Source organism: Panthera tigris, chromosome D4 (genome assembly GCF_018350195.1).
Source record: "Panthera tigris isolate Pti1 chromosome D4, P.tigris_Pti1_mat1.1, whole genome shotgun sequence".
NCBI classification, from domain to species: Eukaryota; Metazoa; Chordata; class Mammalia; order Carnivora; family Felidae; genus Panthera; species Panthera tigris.
In genome coordinates, this window is record NC_056672.1 from 8,758,862 (window position 1) to 8,773,591 (window position 14,730).

At 41.9% G+C, this 14,730-nt stretch overlaps 1 long non-coding RNA gene across 1 annotated transcript; it reads left to right on the forward strand.

Annotated features, from left to right (window-relative positions):
• Positions 1–815: 815 nt before the first annotated feature.
• On the forward strand, positions 816–14,199 carry LOC107180737. The gene is made up of 3 exons (XR_001511492.2): positions 816–1,065; positions 10,407–10,582; positions 13,914–14,199. It is a non-coding gene; the product is annotated as an uncharacterized LOC107180737 (long non-coding RNA).
• The last annotated feature ends 531 nt before the right edge of the window (positions 14,200–14,730 follow it).

The following is a 14,730-nucleotide window of genomic DNA, read 5'->3' on the forward strand; positions in this document are numbered from 1 at the left end:
GCAAAACATTTTTTTTAACGTTTATTTATTTTTGAGACAGAGACAGAGCATGAATGGGGGAGGGGCAGAGAGAGAGGGAGACACAGAACCGAAGGCAGGCTCCAGGCTCTGAGCCATCAGCCCAGAGCCCGACGCGGGGCTCAAACTCAAACTCACGGTCCGCGAGATCGTGACCTGAGCTGAACGCTTAACCAACTGAGCCACCCAGGCGCCCCAGAAGCATAACATTTTTAAAAACAACACAGGTGTCTGAGCCGCATGTATTTTTCTCTAGGGAAGTTGGTGATATCAGAGGAGGACATCACTTTGGAAAATGAGGAAGGAAGGAAGGAAGGAAGGAAGGAAGGAAGGAAGGAAGGAAGGGGAATTCCTGATATTTTCAGAGGAAGAAATACCTGATTGCTGAAAACAGTCCATATCCTGAACAGTTTCCTAGAAATGCAACTGGTTAATTTTTATAAACCATTCCATGCATCAAACAACAAGTTCTGATGCTTCCGACTGACCAAAGAGGTAAGTGGTTTAAATGAGTTGAATAGTTTTTCCAGTATCTGACTTGAAAGTCCACCTAAAGTAAATTTTTCTATGTACATGCCACCTACTACCTGTCTCTTGTTACAAGGACACAAGCCTTGGTGAATTTGGGCCCCACACTTAGGACCTCACTTAACATTAATTATCTTCTTAAAGGCCGCATTTCCCAGTACAGTCACGTCGGGGCTTAGGACTTCGATATATGAAATGTTGGGGGTGGGGCACCATTCAGTCCATTGCAATCTGTTGGTACCTATTTAACTCTGTTTCATAGTGTCTAATAACCCCAGCATTACGTATGCTCAACATCATGTGACCCTGGTTCTGCAAGAAAGAATAATCAAGCTGGTCATACAGTTTAAGAAGACAAAGAAATGTGTGCTCATTTTGGAAAACTTATCATCTTCTGCAAATCAGTAACCCCAATGGAAAAGGGGCCAAGATACAAATCAAAATTCACAGAAAGGAAAAAGTAGAAAAAGCTAACAAGAATATGAAGAGATGGTCAAACACATTAGTTGCCAGAAAGATGTAAGTTGACAATGAGGTATCTGTTTACATGTGCCAGACTGGCAAAACCAGGATAAGGCCAGTGTTGGTGGGGATACGGGAGCATGGGGGCCCTCACGCACTGCTGATGGGAATGTAAACTGGTGTAGAAATCCTGCGTGGGACTCTGGTGGTAAGAGCAGATGAGGTCTATGAGTACTTCCTGACCCAGCAAATCCACTGTTGGTACATATCAAAAAGGGATTCTCATGGAGTTCCTAAGGGTCCTGTCTGAATAAGGTGACGAGGCATTTCAGCTCCCCTGGGACGATCACAGGGCACACCTGCTGTCCTGGTGAAATTACTCATAGCACCCTTGTCACCCTAAAATGTGTTCACTCTGGGTATGAGGATTGCCTTCAAGACATACTTTTGGGGGTGAGTGTTGGAGGCAGTTTGGGGAGTGGATGGCAGAGTGTCCTGGGTTCATGCTCTTTAGAGACAAGTACACACGAGATGTACTGAATGAAAAAGGAAACAGGTTTATAACAATAAAAGCAACAATGGTTGCGTGCCATTAAGACGCATGCATGTAAAACCATATGTTTTATTTTTTTATTTTATTTTTATTTTTTATTTTTTTCATTTATTTTTTACTTAAGAAATTTTTTTAAACTATATTTTTTATGAGAACACAAAGTAACAAAAGGGGTTGCAGTACTGAAATGGTTGCCCAGGGGCACATGAAGAATGTCAGGGGAAGAAAAGGAAGGAAGGAAGGAAGAAATTGAGAGGGTTCTTCTTAGATTAAAAAATGATAACGAACCATTGAGAAGGATGATAAACTCGGACCACAGTATCTGAAATCGAAAAGACAAGAGTTCCGTCAAGATAGATAAAATTGAAGAATTCTTTTAAGTATTCAGAAAGGTTACAGCTTTCTTGAGTAACTGGCATTTGTTTGCTTATTTATTCTCTTAGGCTCTAAAAAGTATTTAAGTCTGCTTAATAAGTATCTTAAATAGGACAAAATAAAAATAATTGAGTGAGGAAGGCAAAACAGAGAGTCTACAGAGCTAGGAAAGATAAAGCAAAGTTAAGTGTGAGGTTAATATCTAATATTCCTACCAAAAGGTCCTATAGAGTTTCTAGAGCTGAGTCTCTGCTTTGATGTTAAACTGCCCAAAAAAGAGACGGCCGTTACATACATGATCCATAATATCTGTAATAACAGCCACCACAAAATCACTCCAAGTATTAAACAGCCCAGCTGTTTCCCATTCTGAGAGCAGAGAGAAATTTCTCCCTTGGGCTCTCATAAGGAGGGCATTGTGTAATGGAATAGCGACCTAGAAACTTCATCTCCACAGAAAGACGCATTTTGAAGCCATGTTGAATATCTCAGTGCTAATTTACTCTAACAGAGTTCGGGCTCCTTGAATTTCTGCAAAAGAACTAGGTTTCATTTCCAGGATACTTCAGAAAATGTTCCCGTGAATGCAGTAAACCTGTGTGGCCCACAGATGTTTGGGCTCCCCCACTTGGATAATAACCACAGAGCCATAAATTTCTGGTTATTACAGAGATAGCTGACGGAAGAGAAAAGGGTTCTCTCTCCTCCCAGATTTTGCAAGTGCCCTTGCCTTTCTGCTCCTGAGTAGGGGGCAGGAGAGGAAGAGACAGTGTCTTCCTCTATCTCTTCCTGAAACAGCTTCAGCAGCAATTAAATTTTTATGAACTAAAAACCAGACATAGTAGTTACTGCAGAGGCTGCCAGACGTAAATCTACTACGTGGAAACAGATGCCACCATAAGAGTGAAACCGGCAAAAAGCAATGCATAATGGAAGGGTTTGGTGGCAGGCATCTGTAGAAAGAATGCACTGTGAGAGAACACCTACAAATGGACATTTAGGGTGTGTAGGAGGTGGTATGGGGTGGTGGGGGGTGGTGTGGGTAGGAGAGGGAAAGAGGCAATCTAGTGTTGGGTACCTTCTGGGTTTGGAACAAGTACAGTTCATCAGAGTGTGTGGAAGCCTAGTTGAAATAAGCCCTAAGTCATATCCAATTATATTTGATTTTTTTTAATGCTTATTTTTTTGAGAGAGAGGGAGCATGAGCAAGCAGGGGAGGGGCAGTGAGAGGGGGACAGAGGATCTGATGTGGGCTCTGTGCTGACAGCAGAGAGCCCAATGGGGACTCGAACTCAAGAACCACAAGGTCATGACCTGAGCTGAAGTTGGGCGCTTAACCGACTGAGCCACCCAGGCACCCTTCAGTTTGTTTTCATCAAGTGACCTCTGCTTATGAATTCAATTTTTAAGAGCCCCAACAGAGGGAGGCATGAAAGATTAATGCCAAAATAGCTGTAATTATTGCTTGTATGTGACCCGGCAACTCAGCTTGTCAATAGGTAGAGACTTCTTAACCCCTCGAATATTGGCTGGCTTGTGACTTGATTTGGCTGATAGAATGTGGTGGAAGTCATGACGTGCCAGCTGTTTTTAAGTTTATTTATTTTGAGAAAAAGAGCGTGTGTGCTCATGTGAGTAGAGAGAGAGAACCCCAAGAAGACACCATGCTGTCAATACAGAGCCAGACCCAGGGAACCAAGAGCCCGACACAACTGGCTGAGCCAACCCGGTGCCCTGTGATGTGCCTCTTCTGAGCCTAGATTCTCAAGAGGCCTTAAGTACTTTATCCCTCTCTCTTAACATTTCGCTGAATATTGCATTGCACAGCCACCATGGAAACACGGCCAGGCCAACTTGCTCAGTGATGAGAAACAAAACTCATTTACTCACACCATCCTGGCCGATCGCCAGACTGTGCTAGACGTATGTTACATCAGCCAGCCTGTGGCCCAAGCACCAGGTGAGCATGAGACCCTGAGCGAGCCCAGGAGAGATCAGCTGAGCTGCCCTGCGACCCTAGATATGTGAGCAAAACCAAATTCTGATGGTTTTCAGCCTCTGAGTTTGGGCATCCTTCCTCCACAGCAACCGCTAACCGACACAGGACGGCTCCCTGATAATAGTCCAATAACTAACAGAAAAAATGTGTCTATTATAAATGAAAGAATCCAAACAACAATATTAGAAATGAAAAACACCCAGCACACCTTGACATTCTGGTTTGTGTTTTGGGATCTTCTAAGCCAGGGAGCATGGCAGCCCCTGAGTCTCTGAATAAGTAGACAAAATGTAGTTTCTGGACTTGGAACGTGGAGGACCAGGCCCCACACGAGTGATCTTTAGACACTCCGCTTGGGATTCCCCGCATGGCTGCAAGGCGACAGCCATATGTCTCCCTTACAAATAAAGTGTCTGAAACTGAAGTTACCATGTCCCCATCTCCTTCTAGTTTACATGACAGAAGGTTGTTTTCTCTTAGAATATCTTAATTACTCCTAAATTGCTGTGCACCTGCTACTGTGAATTCTAGAACAGTTCCTTTCTTGGGGCACTGTTTTCCACTCTGCTGGTTTATGTCTCATCACCCCAGGGAAAGGAAGGAGGGATGCAGGCAGGCAAAAACACCTGTCACAAGCAAAGCCGGAAAATACCAGCTTTTAATTGGGTTCTACGGTGGTTTCTGTGGCCACTTCTGACCCCTGACATTTTCTCTTTGAGTTTTGTCATCAGTTTTATTTGGTTCGGCTTAATGTTTGCAGCAGGAAGGAGAGTCACAGCCAGACATGGCCCCTCTTTCCTGTGAATCACCAGCATCTGCTACACGGTGGCAGAGTCTCATTAGTACTGCTTCTGCTGGGCTGGCAGGTCTTTTGAGAGGAGGTACCGGGGGCTCCGGGATTCTCTAATGACTCTTGGGGAGGTGCCAGAGGAGGGTTACTGTCTTGGGGAGGCCATTGTAAAAATGTGCCTGTCTGTGTCCTGCAAGAAATGAAAGAATCCTTTCGTTTGAGCCCAGTTACCAGACTTCTTAGGATAGCTATATTAGAAAATTAGTCCAAATTAGGATTCCGCTCATAAGATATCTAGTAATTTTGGGCATCTTTTTTGGAAGTTAAAAATGTTCTCACACTCTTTCTCCTTTTCAGAAATTAAAGAATTTGAGCATCATGGCATAATGGTTTTTGAGATGGGGCCAGAGTGCCTGGTTTTCAGGTATACTTGGATGGCTTCCTGGCTCTGACATGTGAACTGTATGCTGTGGCACATTGAGTAGCTTTTCTAAGACGTCGGTTCTTATCTATGCAGTGATAATGGTATTAAATTTGCCACGAGGATTAATTTGTTTAAATGGGTATAATTCTTAGCATGCTTGGAGCATAGATGTAGATGGTAAATGAGTTCTTTTATGTTTCCTTCTTATCACCCTTCCTGACTTTTATTTTTTGTTTGTTTGCTTGATTTCTTGCTTAGATACAGTATTTTTTACTCTGTAGAATAAAGGAAGAGTTTTTTGGAAAATAAGACGTTTATATGAATATCTGAAACTGTATTGTTTACCCAATAATCTCACTTAGGGGAATGTGTACTGTAACAATGGCCCCAATTATTAAAAGTACAAAGGTGTATAGTCATAAAGAGATCCCATTGTTGCTTCAAAATGTCCTTCCTGGTCATTTTCCTGTTTATTTTTTAAAAAGGGCACTTTCCTCACCCTCTCTCTCTTTTTAATCGTTTGTGCCATTTGCTACTTATTCTCATTATTGTTTCCATGCAGGCAGTAAATTCCTATCCCTTCAACAAATTGTTAAAAAATAGACCAGTATTAATTCCCCATGGGCTCAACATGAATCACTTCCTTCTAAAAAAGATTGTCAAACAGGCTTATTTCTTCAGGCTGCCGGTTTCCGGGGGAAGCAACACTGGCTTATAACCCATCTTATATGGTCACATATCTATTGGGAGATATTTCATAATAATAAACTATGCTAGTCCTTCCTAATATTTGGAATGCAATGGTCTAAGAGCACACTAAGAAAACAGTCAAGAAGGCATTGGAAGTGAAGAAAAGGGAAATCATCTTGACCAGTGAATTACTGCTTGTTCATCCCTATGCTGGGGTTGTCCAAGGTATTGCTTTTATAAAAACAAACAAAAAACCCTGCCAGTAAGCATTTTAATCCCCCATTTCCTGAAAAGGAAACTGAAGCTCCAACATTTCAGATGGCTTGCCTGAACACCAATAATTTAAACAAAGGGCTGCTTGACTTGAAGATCCATGTTCTTTTGTTTTTTTTTTTAATTTAAAAAAAATATTTATTTAATTTTGAGAGAGAGAAAGAACAAGTGAGGGAGGGGCAGAGAGCAAGGGAAACACAGAATCCAAAGCAGGCTCCAGGCTCTGAGCTGTCAGCACGGAGGCCGACGTGGGGCTTGAACTCATGAACCGCGAGATCATGACCTGAAGTTGGATGCTTAACTGAGCCACCCAGGCGCCCCTAAGATCCATATTCTTCCTTCTATTCCCAGCTGCCTCCAAAGCAGTGATTCTTACATTGGCTATACATTGAACTCATTTGGAAAGCTTAAAAAAAAATAACAATGCCCAACACAATACTGAAAAAGAGCAAAACTGGAAAACTCATACTACCCAATGTCAAGACTTATGGTAAACTTTCAGTAATCAAGACTGTGTTCATTGGTGAAACAAGAGACACATATATCAGTGGAACAGAATAGAAAACCACAAAATAGACCCACACAGATAGAATCAAGTGACTTTGACAAAGGAGCAAAGGCGATGGAATGGATTAAAGATGAACTTTTCAACGAATGGCACTAGAAAAACTGGACGTCCATGTAACATAAAATTTAAAAAAGTGAACCTTGTCCCAGGTGTTACACTTTTATAAAAATAAACTCAAAATGGACCATAGATCTAAATGTAATATACAGAACTTTCAAACTGTTAGAATAAAACACAGGAGAAAGACTATGTGACCTTGAGTTTGATGATGAATTTGTAAGTATATGATGCAAAGCATGATTTGTTAAAGAAAAATTGAGAAAGTAGACTTCATTAAAATTAAAAACTGAATGCACTGTAAAGAAAAGCTAAGGACACGCCACAGACTGGGAGGAAATATTTCCAAACACATACCTCATAAAGGTCCTCTATCCAAACTATTCAAATGACCCTTAAAACGTGACAGGAAGAAAACAATCAAATTTTTAAATGGTCAAAAGAGCCGAACAGATGCTTCACCAAAGAAGAGAAACAGATGGAAAATGATCATGTGAGAAAATACTCAACATCGTTTGTCATTAGGGGATTACAAATTACAACAATAATGAGATAACACTACACATATATTATAATGCCTGAAATTTAAAAACTGGCATCAATTGCTGATAAGGATATGGAACAAGAAAGAAGTCTCATTCACTGCTGGTGGGAGTGCAAGATAGTATAGACGCTTTGGGAGATAGTTTGGCACTTTCTTACAGAGATAGGTGTAGTCTTTATCATTTAGTGATTGAATTACCACTATTTACTGATTTGAAAACTTAAGTTACCATTTTGAAAATTTATACCTGGGGATGCCTCAGTGGCTTAGTCAGTTTAGCGTCCGACTTCAGCTCACGTCATGATCTCATGGTCCATGAGTTCGAGCCCTGCATCAGGTTCTGTGCTGACAGCTCAAAGCCTGGAGCCCGCTTCAGATTCTGTGTCTCCTCTCTCTGCCCCTCCCCTGCTCGTACTCACTCACACTCTCTCTCTCTCTCTCTCTCTCTCTCTCAAAAATAAGTGTAAAAAAAAAAGAAAATTTATATCCATACAAAAAAACATGCATGGGAATGTTTATAGCCACTGTATTTATAATTTCCCAAACTAGAAGAAACCAAGAGGTCCCTCAGTAGGTTAATGGGTACATCTATACAATGGAATATTATTAAAATAATAAAAGCAATGAACTATCACACCACAAAAAAAGACATGAATGAATCTTAAATGCAACTTGCTAAGTGAAGGAAGCCAGTGAAAAGGCTCCATATTATATGATTCAAATTCTATGACATTCTGGAAGAGGCAAAACTATAGAAATGATAGAAAGATCAGTGGTTTCCAGAGGATTTTTTAGGGGAAGAGGAAAGGGTTGAATAAGTGAAGCACAGAAAACTATTTAAGACAGTGGAACTATTCTGTATGATAGCTATAATGGTGGATATATGATACTATGCATTTGTCAAAACCCATAGGACTTTACAGGACAAAGAGGAAATTTTATGCAAATTTTAAAAAGTTATTTAGTAGATCAGGATCCCGGGATGAAGTGTAGAATTGTGACGGAACAATGTATTACAAATACATTGAACAGCCTCACTGAAGATACGGAGGAGAAGAGGTGCTGACCTAAGTAACCTTGGAAATGAGTGGAGTCTGTAATACTAAAGGCAGAAGGAACTGTCCATAAGTCTGTACTGTAGTTAATAAACTTGCTTCCCATGAGGGTCCGGGTTAACAATTCTGATACCACTACATACTGAAATTCATCAGTGAAGTAAACAGACAATGATGGGAGCCAAGTTTCTCAGTGTGGAGTAGGAAATTACAGAAAAGCAAGAGGAAGAGTGGAAACATCCATGTGATAATTGGATTAGAGTTGGAGACATCAATATGGACTCATAGTAGCTTAATGTAGAGGAAGACAGTTCCATACAGAAGTACTTACAGGTAAGTATATATGCATCAGTTATTATACACACACGTAATTTCCTTGTTTTGTCAATGGAAAGAGTTTAGGAATGATGACACCTCTGTAGCGGTGAGCACACCCAGCATACAGATCTTGGCTTCTAATACCATTCTTCAACAAAAGGAACCAGGACTTAGATAAATGGCTGATTCTAGGACTAGGGTAGGAAATAAATAAGATGAACACAGAGCATCATATAGTGCCCAAAAGTAAGAAAGTGCTCAGAAAAACCCCACCACTACCACAAAGGGATATAGGGCCAATGAAAGAACTCCCGATGGCCAAAGCTGGAACACTGGAGCAGCAAAATAATTAAAGTAGTATTGGATTGAAATCCAAAGTAGAAAATAAATGAATCTCTATAATATGAATAAATGGAAGAAAATAGACAAATGTCCTATATCAAAGAACTCTAAAAATTTCTTGTAAATCCTAAGCCCTCAAGGAGCTGGACTATAACCCCTGAAGTGTGGGTTGCACATGGTGACTTCCTTCAGAAGAGTACAGTAAGAAAAAAGGGACAAAAGACTAACTTTGTCCTGGAGAAGCCTGACAAACACTAGCTCAGCCAAAAGGTTAGGGTCAATGTTGCTAGTGACAAGGCAGGTCAACATATGTGCCCTTGATCTGGTGTGATGAGAATGGTTTCATCTCAGTGGTGTTCTTCTCAAAAGCACATAACCCCAGTCTGATCATGAGAAAAACATCAGACAAATCCCCACTGAGGGACATTCTGCAAAATATCTGGCCAGTACTTAAAACTATCGTGGTCATTAAAAACAAGGCAAGTCTGTGAAACTCTTGCAGCCCAGAAGAACCTCAGGAAATATGACAACTACATGTAATGTGGCATCCTAGATGGAATCCTGGGATACAGAAAGCAAACTAGGGAAAAACTACAGAAATGTGAAAAAAGTACGGACTTCAGTTAATAAAAATGTATCAGTATTAGCTCAGCAATTGTAACACATGTACCAGACTCCTATAAAATGTTAATAATAGGGGGAAATGGCTAGAAGGTATATGGCAAATGTCTGTAATCTCTTTGCAATTTTTTCCATAACCCTAAAGCTGTTCTAAAATCAAACGTTTATTGGAAAGAATTGGCTAATGCCTTGTACTACCCTGAGATTCCGATTTCATCTAGTGTGTGGCCCAACCCTCAAGACTTTAAAGAGCTGCCCAGGTGATTCCAGTATGTCTCCAGCAAAGTACTCTAAAGGAAGGGATGGAATTTCCCTTCTCCTTTCTTATCTAATTGTAATAAATGCTCTGACCTTGTGCTTGGTAAACTAGCAGTGTGACTTAATGATTCTGGTTGTTTGAATAGAGCAGATCTTTAAGCAGACAGCCGGTGTTCTGGAACTTGGAAAGTGATACTTTTCATTAAATAAAAAATCTTGTCCAAGAAGCTTTAAGTACCGTAAACAGTTTAGGAAAGTGGTGAAGGGCAGACTGTACCAAACGGATTGTCCATTTAAACGTGGGCACGGTGGGAATGCCTTCCATTTCCTTCTGCTGGGCTGCACCGTGTGTACATGGTGGGAAGCTGTCCCCGAAGTTTTAGGTGCCGTGGGTTTGGCTTTCATGAGATAGCAGGCTTATTCTCCAGGGTTTGGTTGTGACCTGTACAATAAAAGAGTCACTTTCTGGGGAGTGCGGCTTAAGGGCTCAGGGACTGTGAACTGAAGCCACCTGTCTGGTTTTCTTTGCAGGGAACCTGGCAGCAAAGGTTCTTGGGGGGTCTCATCTGGTGCTGGACATGATTGGCTCCCCCAGTCGGTGAGGAAGGGATCCTCCTGACCCAGCACCTAGACCAACCTCTGTTGGAAGAGACAGAGCTTGAGAGGCATCCCGTCCTCGTGCACAATCATGGTGCTAATCAAAAATGGTGAGACTTATTTTCAGACTTGCACTGTTTGCTTAAAACCGCAACAGGCCAGGAAATTGCTTCATGTACATAAAGGGATAAAAAAGATTTATTTTCCCCATCGTTTTTCTTCCTCAGAAATGGTCGTCAGTAGACATTTCTGTTTTTTTTTTAAAAAACCTGTAGAAATATTAACCAACCGGAAAATAATTATTGATTCTTACACTATGCTAGGCACTGAGGGAGACTTGTAAAAAGTTAAAAAATAATAATAATAGTGGCCTTTAAAAAAATGTTTGTGTCTGAGAGAAATAGCACACAAGCAGGGGAGGGGCAGAAAGAGAGAGAGAGAGAGAGAGAGAGAGAGAGAATGAATGAATATCCCAAGCAGGCTCCACACTGCCAGCACAGAGCTCAATGTGGGACTCAAACTCATGAACTGTAAGATCATGACCTGAACTGAAATCAAGCATCAGTGCTCAATGGACTGAGCCACCCAGGTGCCCCTAAAAAAACTGATAGTGACCTTCTATTCTTTCCTCTAAATGATGCTTCAGTGTGTATTGAGTAACAGTAACTATAGATTTAAATTTTTTTAATGTTTATTTTTGAGAGAGAGAGAGAACATAAGCAGGGGAGGGGCAGAGAGAGAGGGAGACATGGAATTCGAAGCAGGCTCCAGGCTCTGAGCTGTCAGCACAGAGCTCAACGTGGGGCTCGAACTCACAGACTGCAAGATCATGACCTGAGCTGAAGTCAGACGCTTAACCGACTGAGCCACCCGGGCGCCCCTGGACACTAGAGATTAAAAAAAAATGAAACAAAAATCTAGGATCGGTTTCCTTTATTAAGTGGCCTATTAAGTAGTCCAAGAACTTACTGTCTAAGAGGTTCCCAACTGGGGATAATTTGCTCCCTAGGGGATATGTGACAGTGTCCGGAGAAATATTTGGTTGACCCTACTGAGATGGGTGGGGAATGCTACTGGCATCTGATGAGTGGAGACCAGTGATGCTGCTAAATATCTTCCAATGCACAGGACACCCTCCAAGAGCACAGAACCACAATGTTACTAGTGCCAAGACTGAGACACCCTGCAAACCCAATGGGCTCTTCCTTAAGAGCACTCTGCAGGTGCAAATTAACAAAGCAAGCCTTAAAGCCACCCCCTGCCTTCCCTTTCCCCAGTGGGCTTGGAACAGGGGAGGGTCCATAGCTGAGGGGTGAAGAAAGGGTATGGGCCATGCCATCCAGGCGGGGCTTGGTGGCCCTGTTTCAGAGGATGGTCATCAGTTCTGTCGTCAGGTCCCAGCATTTTAACTGTGACGGCACAGGACAGAGGGCACGTCCAGTTAAGTCTGGCTGTTCCACAGATGACCTGAGCCCTTCTCCTTTTTGCTGCAAGCAGCCAGGTTTCCAGTCAGCCCCCAATGTGCAGAAGGCTATTCAAATACAGCTGACCTTTGAACAGCACGGAGCCAGTTATACGTGGATGTTGTCAGTAAACACAGGACAGTGCTGTGAATGTATTTTCTCTTATGTCTGTCTTAGCATTTTCTTCTCTTTAGCTTATTTTATTTATTGATCAATCAATAGATCTATAAAGCTACTTGCTTTATCTATCTGTAACATAGATAACATAAAATACGTGTTCATCGACTGTGTATGTTATCTGTAAAGGCTTCTGTTGACTAGTAAAGTTTTGGGAGAGTCAGAAGTTGGTGAAGGATTTTTGAGTGTGTGGAAATTCTGCCCCCCTAACTCTGCTGTTCAAGGGTCAATTGTAATATTACTGAAAGTCAATGACACTCTTAAAATGTAAACCTAACATTGGCTCTGAAGTTGAAACTACTATAATACTTTTATTTTGTCTTACATTGTGTAAGTATTAACTATAAGTTTAATTTTTTTTAATGTTTGTTTATTTTTGAGAGAGAGAAAAAGAGAATGTGGGAGGGGCAGAGAGAGGGAGACACAGAATCTGAAGCAGTCTCCAGGCTCTGAGCTGTCAGCGCAGAGCCCTACCCAGGGCTCGAACTCAAAAACCTCAAGATCACAACCTGAGCTGAAGTTGGATGCTTAACTGACTAAGCCACCCAGGTGCCCCAAGTTTAAATTTTAAAAGTGGCCCTGCAACGATGCTGTTCAATATTGCCACTAGCCACATGTGGCTACTTAAAATTTAAAATTCATTCTGCAACCACACCAGTCATATTAAAAGCACTCGGTAGCCACATGTCCCTACTGACTACTGAACTGGACAATGTGGACAAAGAACATTTCTGTTACCATAGAAAGTTCTACTGAACAGCCCTGCCTTATAAGCCATTTCTAAGGATCCTTGCCAGTGTATACAGTTACTGCTAAAAAAAAAAAAAAAGACTTGTTTTCTAGCAGCTAAGGTACCAGGGCAAATGCTTTGCATGACCTCGTCATTGTCTGTTAGAAAGACAGACATGTTCTGCTGGGAGGGACCATCTTTTGTCAGACAGGCAATTTGGGGAAGGGTTTCTGTAATGGATGCTGGGTAATGTATCAGATGATTGAAACTGATTTTCCAGAAGGCGTAACGATGTAAAATTCAAGTAGATAACCTCTGTAAGGCATTTCTGATCTAAGTCAAGTGTGTATTGTTAAATATTAATTCCATTAAGGTATGTCAGCAGGGAATTAAGATATGTGACCCAAATATATTTCTTTCTAGTATTTGAGTGTAATAGCGAACTAACGCTCAGTGGATCTTAACTGGGGGTAAGTCAGGGAGGAGGGAGGATCAGAAAGTCCTGGGAGCCCCTACAAAATGCATAGGTTGCCCCCACGTAGGGTTTGCCAGAATGGTGGGGTGGGTGGTTGGGGAGGGAAGGTCTTGCACATGTATATTTTCACAATGTTCCCCGTGTAAGTCCACTGTATCCAATCTAGATGAGTATTCTTTAGAGATATTAAAGATAAATAATTGGGGTACCTGGGTGGCTCAGTCGGTTAAGCGTCCGACTTCGGCTCAGGTCACGATCTCACAGTCTGTGAGTTCGAGCCCCGCATCAGGCTCTCTGCGGACCGCTCGGAGCCTGGAGCCTGCTTAGGATTCTGTGTCTCCCTCTCTCTGACCCTCCCCTGTTCGTGCTCTGTCTCTCTCTCTCTCAAAAATAAATAAACATTAAAAAAATATTTTTAAAGATAAATAATTAATTTGCCTCTTTTCCCTTGTGTGATGGGGGGGTGTGGCTTAAAAAAAGATCTCTGGGCTCCACTTCTAGATAGGATTCTGTGCCCTTTGGGTGAGCCTGTTCTCTCTCACTGTCCTTCTTTCAAAAGACTCACTGGTTGTTCCTGGCTACCTCTCCCCTCTAAGACCTTTAGGATGATCCACTGGCTTTGGAACAACTGCCTGGGACATTTCCTTCCAGTATCAGGTATCTCTCTCCAGCAAACCTGTGCAAGCTGAGTATCACCATCTGGTCCTGGATGCATTTTGTTATCAGTGCTGGAAGTGATGATACGGTATGCCGCTGTCATGTGCCCAGAGGATGTGGGGGCCAGAGAGGACACTCAGGTAAGGAAATTCAGGAGCCCCATTTGTATTTTTTGCTCAGGTTTGAAGGGAACACTTCCACAGGAAGTTGGGCCCTGGGTGTGTGAATGGGGCTAACCATGTTCTCGAAAAATACCCCTTGCACATCTGTTTACATTGAGAGTTCAGAGTTTGGTCCTAGACTTCAGCTCATTTTTGTTAAGATTAGAAGGCTATTATTAACTATAGAGAAGCCTAACACTCCATCAGATTGAGAGCCAGCTCTGATGACGGATGGAAGACTTCAACACCGTTATCCTAACCTTCTTTTAAAAGGGAATTTAAGGGGCTCCTGGGTGGTTCAGTTGGTTGAGCAACTGACTCTTGATTTTGGTTCAGGTCATGATCCCAGGGTCATAGGATCGAGCCCTGTGTTGGGCTCAGTGCTGAGCATGGAGCCTGCTTCAGATTCTCTCTCTCTCTCTCTCTCTCTCTCTCTCTCTCTCTCTCACACACACACACACACACACACACACACACACACACACTCTAAAAAAAAAACAACTGAAATTTCACTCCAATTTTCAAAGCATATTAGCTCTGAAGGAAACTTTGTGCATTTTTCACTTTTGTTTTCTCTGCGAATGCATTTATTTAT